At 43.2% G+C, this 14,479-nt stretch overlaps 1 long non-coding RNA gene across 1 annotated transcript; it reads right to left on the bottom strand.

Moving 5' to 3' along the window:
* Nucleotides 1-5,080: 5,080 nt before the first annotated feature.
* LOC119401976 (uncharacterized) lies at nucleotides 5,081-12,551 on the bottom strand. The gene is made up of 4 exons (XR_005185588.2): nucleotides 12,258-12,551; nucleotides 12,130-12,192; nucleotides 10,576-10,669; nucleotides 5,081-5,762 (listed from the first exon to the last, which is right to left on the bottom strand). It is a non-coding gene; the product is annotated as an uncharacterized LOC119401976 (long non-coding RNA).
* Nucleotides 12,552-14,479: the final 1,928 nt, after the last annotated feature.

Genomic DNA, 14,479 nt, shown 5'->3' with positions numbered 1-14,479 from the left:
CACATTTTAATATATGAATAACAAAAAGCAGTGTCAGAAGCCTTAGCGACACGTGCTGCGCAAGGCGGCAAATTCTTTGTCCGATAAATAGATAGAGGCCTGAGTGACATATGTGTTTGGTTACCCCAGGTGTGGTTGCGACGATGATGTATTTAAGTGTCGTTCTTGTTTATAATAAACCATTTGTGAATTCGCGCTCGCGTTGTTTCAGTCTAGTGTTCGTCCGTGTCTACTGTTGCGTCGTGAATTATAATTTCACAGTGGTACACCAACAGGCCAGGCAGTGAACGCGTTGAATTTCTGTTCTTGTCATAGGCGTGCGCACGGGGAGAGGGGCAGGGGGGCGGCCGCCCCCCTTTCACCTAAGAGGGGGGGGGGGCGCAAAGTCAGCCCCACACGTTGACATAATAGGGGAGGGGGCGCTGCGACTTGGGGGGGGGGCGCAATGCTAGCGCCATACATTGACATAATTGGGAGGGGAGGGGCGCTGCGACGAACCTTCGCCCCCCTCCCCTGAAATGGGGAACCCTGCGCACGCCTATGGTTCTTGTATAACATTTCACATTCTAATCCTCAAATCCACTGTGCTCAGATGGCTAGCACGGCCATGTCCAGCATTGGACCCATCACCCAAGTCCAAAACAAGGAAGGCAAGCGCACCATCGTGCTCGTGGGCTGCATCGTCATCATTCTCCTGGCCATTGTCGACTCGGTGCTGTTCTACTTTTGGTTGATGGCGCCAGCACAGGCGAGAGCACGCACGGCTGCTGCGTTGCGGGATCGCACTGGGTACGACGGCGATGACAGTGAGAGCGGAGAATACCCAATTCTGGTGAGACGAGGGTTTCATCACTATTAAGGCGAAAGCCTTAGATGCCTCATCAAACGCGATAGTTTACCGTCGGCGGCGTCGACACGATCATCACGTGTTGACGTCACCGTACGACATCATCATGACGCCACAGAATGTCGTATATTGTAACGTCACCATGACGTCACATAATGACGTCATTGCGCGACATCGTCGCTTGGTCAAAAGTATGCCGATCACGGAGGCTGTGCATAACCAGGTGAGGTGCAGAAAGCTTGCAATCTCTCCGATACTGGAGGCAGTGCAAAACCACGTTACGTGCCTGAATTAAAGCTGTCGCAAAGAGGCATGGGAGGATCAATACATCGACTGAGAAAGAATAGGTGAAGATGGCTTTCGCCGTTGAGTCGTTTTAGGTGAATGCTTAAGGAACCCTGTGAGTTTTTGCATATTAGGGAACGTGCCCATGCATTACTATAGGACGCGTCCGAACGTCCCCCAGTGAGGCACTTATTCAAGCAAAAGTATGGTTCATTGGCCTATAGTCGGCTATAGCCTCAGAAAAAAATGGCAGCTCCGCCAAGAGCAGTCGCTGTGCCTCCCACGGAGAATTTGCATAAATGCTGTATCCAATAGTGCTTAGTCATTTTCGTGACATCATGCACTCTTCAGTACTCAGATAGTTGAATTTCCCATACGGGAACACGTTTGTCTCGCTGGTTTTAGGTAGCAAACACGAACATCCTGGTAACCGTCGCGGATTCATTCCAGCTTAAAGGGCCCCCAAGGCACCCAGACGTCGAAATTTAGTTGTGGTGTTGCTACACGACTCTGCTGCGAGCAAGTAGCCGTGAGAATTTTTCGAAACGGTGCGGTAATAGCGGAGTTACACGCGTTTGATGATACAAAAGACGCCCTCGCACGTTTCGCTCTTTCCTTCGCTACGCTCCGTTCGTCGGCTCGTCTTTCCTCCTGGCTGAGTGCTCCTCCTCACCGTGCGAGGAGGAAGAGGGGCGAGCGTGCGTACAAGCGAGCAGCCATAATAGGTGTTGTAGATAACAAGCAGACGACACGTTGACGTCACGACGAACGCTGAGGGGTTGAGGAATGCCGAAAGGCACGGAGAGGAGAAAGGATTGTTTCTTGAAATTTTGTGGCTCCCGCGGCTCGTAGCACTGCCGCGTTCGAATTGTTGATCGTGACGGCATTCTGAACTGGATTCGCGCGTCTACTTGAAATGTTAAAAAACTATTGTATTTGGCTTTTGAGTCCTTTATTGCTTCAAACAGTAACGACGAACCTTTGAGTCTTAATATGCGTAGTATAAATATTAGCCCAGAACAAGTACTTGCGGTTCGAGCGGAACCGGCTAGCACGACTGCCTTTTCGCAGGTCGACGGCAGGCCCTCCGCGGTTCCGTGGGCGGAGGCACATTTTTTTCTTAGGCTGTGACCGACTATATTGAGTTACACATATTGTCATTTGTCAAAACAGTGCTAAGAAAGACGATTCACAAGCGAAGAAACACACAAAACAAGCGCTGTCTTGTGTGCTTATTCGTTTGTGAATCGTCTCCCTTGGCGCCATTTTCCTCATTTATTGAAGCACAGTTGTTAGTAGTTGACGTAGAAGATGTCACCAGGCCCCACATTTCCTTTTTTCACGAAGCTTCAACGGATGGTTCTGCAAGCGATGAGTTCACTTGTAAAATTATTATTCTGATTATTGTAAGACATCATGTACGCGCTCCTTTGATAACGTAAATGTGTTACCGTGAAGGTGTCTTGAATTGACCTACCTGTCCATTTACGTAATATTTTACTGCAGCCGGGATTCTGTAAACGATATGCGACCTTTATCGCTTACTAACTACTCTGTAACATTCAACTTCATACTGGTGAACATGTGTATGATGTAACACTAGTTTCTTTTCGCTTTGTAGACCTTCTGTAACCTCCCTCACGCAATGCCGCACTTGGACGCCTGTGGGGACATTGCGTAAATTCACGAACCATAATATAGCTTGTTAGAAATCACGACCGATGTTAGGAAATAGCTAATAAGAAAATTTACACGGTTCCTAATGCACTAGCCTGAGATGACTCGAAGGCGAAAGCCACTTTCTTCTTCTCATTCGATTGTATTGGTGCTCCCCAAAACTCTTTCACCTTACGTGGTTCTGCAATTCCTCCGAAATAGGCATTGCGAGCTTTCTGCACGTCACGTGGTTTTGTAGTGCCTCCGGGATCGGCCCACGTTAGACCTAACGATGATTTCGAGTGAGGACGTCATCATGCAACGCCACGTTATTGGACGTCACAGTGACGTCACGATGGCGTCATATAGTGTCGTCATCGTATGATGATTTTTTTTTGCTTCACTCGTGATGACGCCGACAGTCAATTTTCGTGTTTTCTGAGGAATCTAAGGCGTTGACCTTAGAGGGACACTAAAGTTAAACAATAAATTAGTTTATGCTGGTAGATTATAGTCCGAAAGCTCTACTGTCGTTATTTCACCACAATAGGTGTATAATAGATGAAAACAGTACTGTCATAAGCTTCACTTTAAAATTTCCCGTCGAAACATTGGATGGGGACGTCACGAATTTCGAAGTATTTTATGTCGTATTTTGGCCACATTGGCTCAACGAAGGTTCTTGAAACTTGGTATTTTAAGTCTGTGGCTTCCTCAGAAGACAATTTACTGCATTTTTACTGGTCGTCAACTACGTATGCCCTAGTAGACGCTGTCAAAATCTGTGACGTCACGGCGACTGGTGCGGGAACTTCAAGGTGTCGTGGCCACCCATACTTTCTTTCTGCGCGTTTGCTCGCTTACCAAGCGTGTTCTCTCAGCAGGCGTGGTGTTTGTGGTATCGTGAAAGAGTAATTTGCTGATAGGATAAGTGCAGTGAAGTTCATTTCGTTTGCATGCAAAGCAGGAAACTGTGGCTCAAGGGTGAAAAATCTGACGAAGGCCTCGGCTCCCTTGTACAGTTTGACATCAGAAAACACATTAGAAAACATAACATTACAAATACAAAATCAGCCGCACTTGCAGGTACTACATAAAGCAGGTTATAAGCTTACAATAATGAAAACAAGGTTATAGAAAACACAGACGGTAATCAATTAAATACTCTTTAGTTCATTGTGAAACAATTTGAGTGAAACATCCCAATGAACATTTGTTGAGATTTTAATAATAAGCGCAACTACTTGAAAATTTAATTTCTGCTTCTCATAGTACGGATCTTAGGGAGCTGGCGTATTTGTTTCCTAAAATAGTATGTGTCATTAGACATACGATCGCTTGGAGTGTGTGAATTATTAGTTTCAATACGCTGCAGCAAACGAAAAACGTAGATCTGATTCGTCTTGACCAAATCAAAACTGCGAAGAAATCTTTTTTCGTTTTAGCGTCCTTATAAAGGGCCCCTAAATCACACCAAGTTCAAGGACGAGAGAGCGAATTTTTCTCGGCTTCGATACCCTTTCTATAAACACTATCTCCTCCTCTCCACTTATTTCTCGATAAAACACGAGGACAATGTCAGAACTGAAGGTTGAGCCTATCAAGATTTCGCGCTTTTCTACTACACGCTGTTATCACCGCTTGCGCACTCGAAAACACACAAAACAAAGTAAAATCAGTTGATAGCGCGCGATAGTCATGCGAGACGAGGCAGAACGGGCGTCCAACTTCACTACAAAGGATGGTAGGAGAGTATTCAGAACTGGTAAACCTCGTATGTGGGCCGATCCAGAGGAGTAGGAATCAACTTTATTTACGTATAGTCGCCCATTTTTTTAACCTGAACGCGGGAGCATCGACCGCCAAGTTGATAAGCGCCGTACAACGGAGTGCAGCGGCGAAATGAACGAGAATACGCGCATGCGCGCAATGAACAATCTTGGACAGCTGCCGTCTGCGGAAAAGCCTAGCAGACGGCAGTTGCCCACGACTGCTCATAGCGCGCATGCGCGTATTCTCGTTCATTTCGCCACTGCGCTCCGTTGTACGGCGCTTATCAACTCGGCCGTCGACGCTCGCGTGTTCAGGTTAAAAAAATGGGCGACTGTACATGGCGCGGTCCTCAGAGTGGCTCAACGTGGGCAGCGACCTTTTCGGCTCAGGCAGCAATAGCGAGATGCGTTTCCCTAATGGGAGTTTTAATAAGTTCCTCCCACGGTGACCGTGAGCGAGCTCGTTCTGCCCTTATGAAAAAATTTAATGAGTATTAATAAACAGACTAATGTCTTTAGACATCATAATCATTACACTGTCTAATGCCAGTCTAATGCGCTTTCTAATGCACACCTAATGCGAGTCTAATAGTAATTGGCCACCGTTAGTCTATAGAGTCATGACGTTAGAGTTTCTGATGACGATTGTCTAGCGTTAGTATATGGAGTACTGACGTGTGAGTTTCTAATGGCCGTTGTCTAGTGAAACGCAACTGAACATATGCATTAGGTTGACATTAAACACCATATTGCAGACTTAGGCCTTATGCCAGCAACAGCATGTTTGCTGCACACAGGTCAATAAATATTTTTGTGGTTAATAATACGAAAGTGTGCATGCTTTAGAGGATTGTCACATAAATGCCAGCAGACCATTTCGAGCAATGACTAGATCACCATTGTTCTTTACACGTAACAGTCTTTCGAAGCCAATCAATAATCTTGCATGTCTATGATACATGCATTTGTAAACGAGCGTTAAATTGTCAAGCTATTTAGTTTCAATAGGACAATAAATGGGGCTAGTTAGTTAAATTTTGTATTTCCTATGAAAGCGCTCTTTTACAATCACAAACAAACGAAATAAGACCAGACGAAAGATTTCAGGAGAAAGCGCTTTTCTATTTAATTTCTGGCTCAGCACTGACGATAGGGTCTCTTGTGCTGCACTGTCGTGGTGGTACAGTTGCTGTATTTGAAACCTGCAAGTGAAAGTGTTAATATTAGTTTGGCACTGAAGCATACAGCTTAGGGCAGCATGTGAACAGATCTTGCAATTTATGATTGATGCCTTTTTTTCCAAAACAGTGGTATAATTGTTACCATTTTAACTGAATAATCCATCTGTATCAATGTCCAACTACATAGCCTTGGCTTCATGCTGCTTTGATCAAAAACATAAAAAAACAAACCACTATACATCACTTCAGAGGGCTGTGGTTTCGTAGATTGGCCAGCTATTATAGACAGACCAATTAGCTCTGTTAGCTTCTTTGATGTAACATTTCATAATAACGTCCTTTCGCTACTCAAATGGTACTCCATGCATGACTTTCTTTATTGTGAGGTATGAAAAAGAAAAAAAAAGAATAAAACCTCTGGCCTGCACCATAATAATATAGCAGGCAATGCCAATGAGAAAAGAAAAATGAACAGGGCAGAGCCAAGTTAAATTTTGGAGGGGAAGGAGAACGGGACCCCAACCCAGAGTAGCGGACAAAAAAAAAAACTACTGTTCATGTTACATTGATTTCTTGCTGCTAACATGTGTATGAGTTTAATCTTCGGTGCTGAATCTTGAAAGTGGTAGCTCTTCAGTCTTGTCTTCGTGGAATCTTCCTTGTCTTGTTTCCTTGGGGGCAGGCTGTTGATTTTTGGTTTAACTTCTACTGCTGCATGCATCAGTGAGCCTATTCCACCTCCTTTGTTTTAAACAAAACTATCACAGAACAATTTGTAGCTCATGCTCAGCTTGTGCAAGGTGAATCTGAGCAATAGGCAAGTGGAATGTGGAGCTGAGTCTTGGTGATACAGCTAGAGAAATGCTAAATTCTAGTGAAAAGAATCATGAAATGGTGGGTTCTGTAAGAACCTACATATATTTTACCGATATGCATGCTGTAACAAGCTATGGGTCATTTCTACAAATATTTTGAAAACAAGGCATTAGAGAAAGCAAGCCAAAGCATTTTTGTATTATTACCCCTGGTGACTCGATATTATTCGATAGCTAAAGGTACATTCATTATGTACCTTGAAGAGGCGACAAAAGTTCTATGAATGTTAGCTAGCAAATATTGCATAGTTATGAAATTGATCACTTGTCTTTTAGAAAAACAGCAGAATCCACATTGGAGTGCATCGGTACTTGTTGAACATCCTGACAGGATATCACAGCTACTAAAGGAAAGAGCACATAGCAGCGCTAAACTCACAACTAACTTTTTTTTTAGAAATCACGCAGACGCTTAAAATATCATCTGAACCCAAGTGTTCGCACAGAGATAACATCATCTACAGTGCATGTGCAAACAGCAAAATGGAGTAATCAAACGAACACCCAGGAGGAAAGAGGATCACGAGCTAAGACACCGACACAGAAAGAAGAGAGGAGCGCTGTCCGTGTATTAGCTCGCGCTCCTGTTCCCTCCTGAGTATGTACCAAAATGCCCAGTTACAAGTATTGCTAAAACGTACACCCTTCCACAATAGCATGAATTCACTCGACAATTAATGTTCCCTGTCAAACAAGGCTATTCAAGGCACCATTACACAGTGCATTACACTTCTCTTTCTGTGGTAGGCCTCAACCTGTGTCGTGAACTGTGCAATATGCACAGATTCCTGGTATCTTTATAGATTGTGGGGTGATAATGTTCCAAAAAATGTGATGAAACATATGAGTATCCGATGCCTTCTAATGAAGGCTATCTCCGATTCAGATTATCAAACTCTCAGGCTTATCGATCATCTGACAACAATGCTTTGTTAGAAGAAAATGGGTACTCCCATGTTGCACGACATTGCTTAAAACATGGTTGCACCACAACCTATAAAAACACCATAAACCTGTACATAGCAGTAAGGTCAGAACAGGGACTATTAAGGCCCACAACATAGAAAAATAGAGCAATAGAATACGCTGTGAAAGTGTGCCCTACAGCTTTGCATGAAAGTCAATTATCAATGTTGCATCACTTCATAACATAGCGGTAGAATATATGTTTCATTGCCTTCTTTTGCTTTTGTCAGTGCCTGTAGACGACGTCATCTATGCAAGAACGTGTGGTTACACATAATATTGAAACATTAATGTTTATCGCAGAGACATGTGAAGGCAGGACGAGGAGGGACACACAAAGGTGCTAACTTTCAAGTAATTTATTTGGACTCAGATCCGTACATATTTATAGTTTTAAGGAAAGAAAAATTCAGGCATGTGCAGGCACAGCTGCACCCAGGAAAAATAGTTCTTTCTTTGTTAAATATAGTGACGGCACACTAACACAATCTTGGCAAAGATAATGAATAATTGCTGATTCAATAATCAATCCAATGTACAGTACAGTATTATCACTGTGTGGCTAACCAGCAACTGCTGCCTCTTTTTACATTGTTGCAGTGTTCCCTGAGCCTTCCTTTGAGACAATGGCCCATTTTCCCTAGATAATGCTTACCCCATAATAGGGGTATCTGATAAATGATGCCTTCTTTGCAAAGCATGTAACGTGTCCTGCAATTCGTATTCCAGCCAAGCCTCCTTTGAGCAACGGGGTTGATGCTTTTGCATAGTTTAGTATGCTTATTTAAAGCCGGGATCACAACGCTGATGTTTGTCTCAGCAACAACCGTTTATGTTGTCGGATATCCTGTGCAGATGTGGCATAGCGGAAACATATTTCGGCGATCAAGATTCGGCGTTGTTTTGGCCTGGCAACTGTAAGGTGGTTTTCTGAGTGGGCTTCTGCAACCGGTACAGCACGGGGAGCAGGATATCCTGCTTGCATCCACAAGCAGGATATAATTCAGGCTCGTCCACAAGAAATGGGAACAGGATTTTTTAAGGCGTTATCGAGGCAGCGTCAGACAATGCACCTTTTTACCATTATTGAGTGGGAGGAACTAAAAGGTAAGAATGGCTTGTTTCCCCTCAGTTCGTATGACTAGCGCATGCAGTTTTTATGCATATTAAATCGTACATTCAAGAACCTGATAGTACAATACTCGCCCGATGCTCGAGAGTAAGCACCATTGGGTGTAAGTAATCACGTGCAAGTGTTACGATGTTAGTGGCTTCAGATTCGACAGATTTGTGGTAATCTATAAAGAGGTAGTAATCCTCATATCTTAAAACCCCTGTGCTTGTATATTGCACTAAAAAATCCTGTTCCCATTTCTTTTGGATGAGCCTTCATTGCAAGAACTCACCGGATGCCAGCAGGATATCCTGCCCCTCTTTGTACCGGTTGCAGAAGCCCTACTCAGAAAACCACCTTGCATTTGCCAGGCAAGAAAAAAAAAGACTAATCTTGATGGACGACGAATTTTTGCCACTAAGCTATATTTGCAAGGGATATCCGACAACATAAAAACGGTTGGTGCTTGGGTAAACATCAGCATTGTGCTCATGGCCTCAAATCATGATTCTAAGCTAAGCAAAAGCAGCAACCCAGATACTCACCAGGACGGCTGGCTGCATTAAGAATCACAGGACACATTACGTGCCCTGCAAAGAAGGTGCCGTTTACCAGATACCCCTATCATGTGGTAAGCGTTATGTAGGGCAAATGAGGTAGTGTCTCAAAAAAAAAAAGCTCAGGGAACGCTGAAACAACGTAAAGAAAGGCAGCGATGACTGGTCAGCTGCACATTGGAGCACATGTGGTTGCTTTACACTTTGATAAGAGTTTCATTGTGCATAGGCACATTGACAAACTACTACATTGATCATTGAATCAGCAACTATTAATAATGTTAGCTGAGATTGTGTTAGTGTGCCATCACTATCTTTAACAAAGAAAGAACTATTTTTCTTTGATGCAGCTGTACCTATCCATGCCTGAGTTTTGTTTTCTTTTTGTTAATGCATAAGTGTGATCCACGTGCAAATAAGTAATTGTTGAAATTTAGCACCTGTGCATGTTTCTCCTTCTTGTGCCATCTTCACAGGTCTCTATGCTAAACCTAAGGATATGTCTTACCAAGAAGGCCAGATGTCAACCCTTGATAACATTTTTTTTAAGTTTTCTCACTCTGCTCCAAACTACATGGCAAAAAAAAAATCACTAGAAATCCACTGATTTCTTGAATAATGCAATACTTGTATTTTCATAGTTAGCAAACAGAGTTCCATAATTATGACAGTCTTCTTTTTCATTTCTGTGATTTACACACAAAACTGACAAAATTTTAGGATTTTTCAAGATGCTACCTGCAACCAATGGGGAGCATGAAAACCTATATCAGCGCTACAAAACTTCTCGCATTGTCTATTGTGGCTTCAGATTTCATTTCTTTCTCAATGTTATTTTGCAATGGCCCTCGAAACTTCTGAATGTAAAAGCTAGCATCACAACAATACACATAACAACATCATTATAAGTAAGATTTCCCCTCACAGTTTCATGGCAATCCAAACAAAACAGATGTTCGGTGGAAGATGGAGGACGCTTGAAGTCCTCAAAGAGGTTATGTCGCTTCAGCCAACTTTTCAACAAGTAGACTTGCCTTCGACAAGACAGCAATGTCAAGAAGCACCAGTTGCTCCCTTTATGAAGACAACTTCAAGTGTCAAAACGTTGGGTCTGGCGTCAATCCATGTTCAAGGATTACAAACTAAATAATACAAACTATTTCATGTTCCATGTTCAATGGATACAAACTAAATAATATGCACTGCACTAAAGTGCAGGAGATAGGTTTCCCACACCTAAGCTAAGGGCCAGTATATGCTATATCTCGAGATGTGCTACGTGCCAAAACTGTCCCATTGTAGTGATGAAAAGAGATTCCTACCACTCAATATGGCTTGTCTGGGCTTGCAGGAAGACCGCTCCTATCTTGCACTGCAATATGTCCTCTGTGTCGGTGCCGTGAACAGCTGTCATCGCTGATACATACATGACAGATACCACAAAAGATTATTTTCACACAAAACAAACCCTACCACACACAGATAGCGAGTACCAAACATGTCTTCAGGCAAGTGTATATTGATACATTAAAAAAGTTGATCCTTGAATGAAGGGATCAGGGCACAATCAGAACAGGTATTAGTGGACTAGCCACTTCTTCCAACTATCGAAAGAGTGGCACTGCATGTCCAACATTCACACATGTACGTAATAAGCACGACCCAGAACATGCATATGGGTGATCCACATGACAAAAACATTTGCAAAGACTGCGTGGTACATGAGCACATGGTGCAAGGTGGGAACGAGCCATACATATGTATTGCGTCAATTTAGGAAACACATTTTTGGTACTCTAAAGCGAATTCACATTTAGTTTGTCTTGTTCACTTGAGCTATCTGATTTTTTTAGTTATGTAAGCCCTTCACAAAACCAATAACATTCTGCAACTTTCTGAGAACTTCTGGAAACATATGAATATATAAGAATTTAGATCTCTTTCTTTTAATTCTTGACTTTACAAAGCTAAATAAATACTAAATCACTGAATACTACACCTTGGTTATGAGTCCTCATACAAGTACGAGGGCAATATCGGTACCATGCTGATGTAAAAAAGAAAGCGTGAAAATACAACGACTTAAACCAACCCACAATCAAGCAACATTCTCACTACATGAGCACAGTCTAAATTATTCGTGATAGAGAAACTGGTGTGCTTCAAGCAGCAAAGAAAAAATATATAATGGCAGAAAAGAAGTTCACGTACTTTTCTCAAACACAAATACTGCACCAAAGAGTGGCATGAGTTAGCTTAACTTAATCGAACTGACATATTTTTCTACTAACATTATTTCATATAAACATGTGCTTCTTTAAATTAAGCACGCAGTTGTTGGAGTGTACACTTAGTACCAGTACATAACGAAATTCACTCAAATACCTTTACTTAAAGTGAGCTCCCTTAAAACATTTATGATGCAGCTACGTTGAAATCCTAACCACGGAGCAATTACATGGATTTCCGACAAAAGGACTCGGGAACGCAACCACAAAAACATATCCATCATCGCGTGTGCGTGACAGGGCTGTGTGTTTTTCTATCTACGTGCGCAGTGTTGGGACACGTTTGCGCATTATTACCGAGTTTGGTCAACTTCTCTTATATCACCACCGTGAAAACGCTAAGGGACGACCCGTATGTTTAAAGGCAGACACTTCTTCACGGCGACAAGGGATTGTAGAAATACTCTCAAGCGATGATCTCGTACAGTAAACATCCAAGGAATAACAGCGCAATGACACGAGGCTTGCATGATCGAAGGATAGGATCGCGTAGCCGCAACGCGCATCCTTCAAACATGTAATCAACGCAATCGGCGACCGGCTTTTACGGTGATGTAAATGCAAGTGCGCTCAAAGCACCAAACATACCTGTCTATCGGGTCTCTCGTTCTCATCCTCGCTGTGCCAACACGCCGCCCGGGCTATCGGTTCCTGCACAACAGTCCTTACGCAATGAATAACCAAGTTACTTAGTTCAGCGACTTTCTTCAACTTACCGAAGTTTGGCACTGGCTTTGCATTCTTCACAGTCGCTCGTCAAAAGGCTCACGCTTCCGCTCCTGTACAACCGCAGTCGCCGCTTGTCACAACACTGGGAAGTGGATTGTCTTTGGAGGTACACTCGATACTGAATCACGCGATTAACGTGGGTAATCGATAAACGAAGCAAGAAAGCACTTTTGAGCGCGGAGACAAAGCTGCGCGTCCGATGAGGCTGTTCTGAGTGGCGACGAACGACGATGCATCATCCCCCACTTGATCAATGCGGGAGGACGTTCGGAAACGCGCAAAATATCCAGTAGACGAATGTGAAGTACGATAAGCACACAGTAAACGCACACAATATCTATCAACACGGTAATATGTCACTGAAGAGCACATGTGCTCGCGGGAAGCACCTGTAGTACAACGAGGCCTGTTGCAACTGCTGACTAACAGGCTCGACTAAAAAGAAAAGATAGGTGGCAGCAGTGTCGTGTTATCATACAAGATGTTTTCGTATTGCAAATTAAATGTATTTATGGCTTTGCACACAAGTTTAGGTGCGTCTGCACTATTTGATCACTCATTGTATTTAGTTTTCAAACTATACTTTTTGTTCTTGGCATATTAGAGAAAATTTTGCTAACTCCCGAGGCGACGGTCATCACTGAGTCCCTGCAAAATACACGTAGTCTAGCCACCTTTGTACAGATCTCAAAGGCAATGCTTTTGCATACTACAAGCGCGGAACACAGATTTGTTTCAGGGTTGGAGGCGTGTGTAGATAGGTATGAATAGCATGCATTCCTGCACAATAAAAGAGAAAGGATGTATCTGACCAGGTGCCCATTCCTCTACTTTCTCTGCGTAATAGCAAGCAGAAGCGTTAGCTGCGGGATGAAAGGCATGGGCGCCCCACCCCCCACCCCCTGTACCCCGCTCGCCGGAACTTGCCGACGGGGAATGAAGAATGGGGTGGGGGGTGGGGGAGGCTACGTTGGTAGCCACTGCTCCCAGGTGTATTTTTGTTGAAAACGTGTAGCTGATGATACACTTCCAAATTCTGACTGCAACGATCCGACTGATTCATCTCTCGTGCTTCCCTCAGTGTCCGCAGTTGTATTACAGTGCACTGTAGTTCTATTATTCCAACCCCCATCCTCCGGGCAAATGGAAAACCGACACTTCTGTGTAACTGTTCGGGGCATCGCTTCACCGCACGCGAGCGACACTATGAAAATTAGTTAATTAGTAAACGCTTCAATATATCCGGCGGATATAAAACTTCAATATATATATATATATATATATTGAAGTTTTATCCGCCTAAGGTGGTCGAAATTAATCCGGAATGCCCCAATAGAGCATGCCTCCACATCGTGCTTTTGGCACGGAATATCCCAGCATTATTATTATTATTATTATTATTATTATTATTATTATTATTATTATTATTATTATTATTATTATTATTATTATTATTATTATTAGTGCTTAAGGTGCTCAATGCTTATTAGGGCTCAATGTTATATCTCCTACTGAAACATGATTGAAATATTTATTGCAATACAAACTGTTTGGCGTTTGAGATTTCTCAAAGACAAAACGTGAATGTTGAGACCTGTAAGAAATTGAATTGAATCCCAAGTGGTCGAAATTTTCGGAGCCTTCCACTACGGCGTGCCTCATAATCGTATCGCAGGGGCATGATGATGATGATGAAAGAACTTTATTGTTTGTCCGGCAGATTAACGGCCCGGGCTCAGGTCTCCCATGTCGCATAGGCAGAAATTGTTTTTTTTTTTTTGGGGGGGGGGGGGGCGGGGGAGGTGCACCTCGTTGATCTGAAGTGGGGGCCGGGCAGGCAGATGTGGTCGAATGTCATTTTGGGCTCTGTATGCCATGACAAAAAAAAAATTTCGAGGGGTGGGGAGGGGGAGGGTGGTTGGGGCACGGGCCCGATGTGCCACCCCCTGGCTACGCCACTGTCGTATGGTGGTTTTGGGACGTAAAATCCTCGCAATTGTTACGATTAGTATTAGGATATAGAATTTTTAGTGGTGATAAACGCTTAATATATATTTCTTAGCTGTCATGTGCTTTGGCATTAGGATACGCAATGGAAAATCTGCTTACTTCTGTCATCAGAAATGCTGGTGCATATTGTCATTTGAGTGTCTAATGCACACGTGATGCTAAAGGACATTAGGCTTTGCAGGTCTAATGTCAATCTAAT

This window comes from Rhipicephalus sanguineus, chromosome 8 (genome assembly GCF_013339695.2).
Source record: "Rhipicephalus sanguineus isolate Rsan-2018 chromosome 8, BIME_Rsan_1.4, whole genome shotgun sequence".
NCBI lineage: Eukaryota > Metazoa > Arthropoda > Arachnida > Ixodida > Ixodidae > Rhipicephalus > Rhipicephalus sanguineus.
The sequence above is the reverse complement of the archived record's forward strand: the minus strand, read 5'-3'. Positions and strand labels throughout refer to the sequence as shown.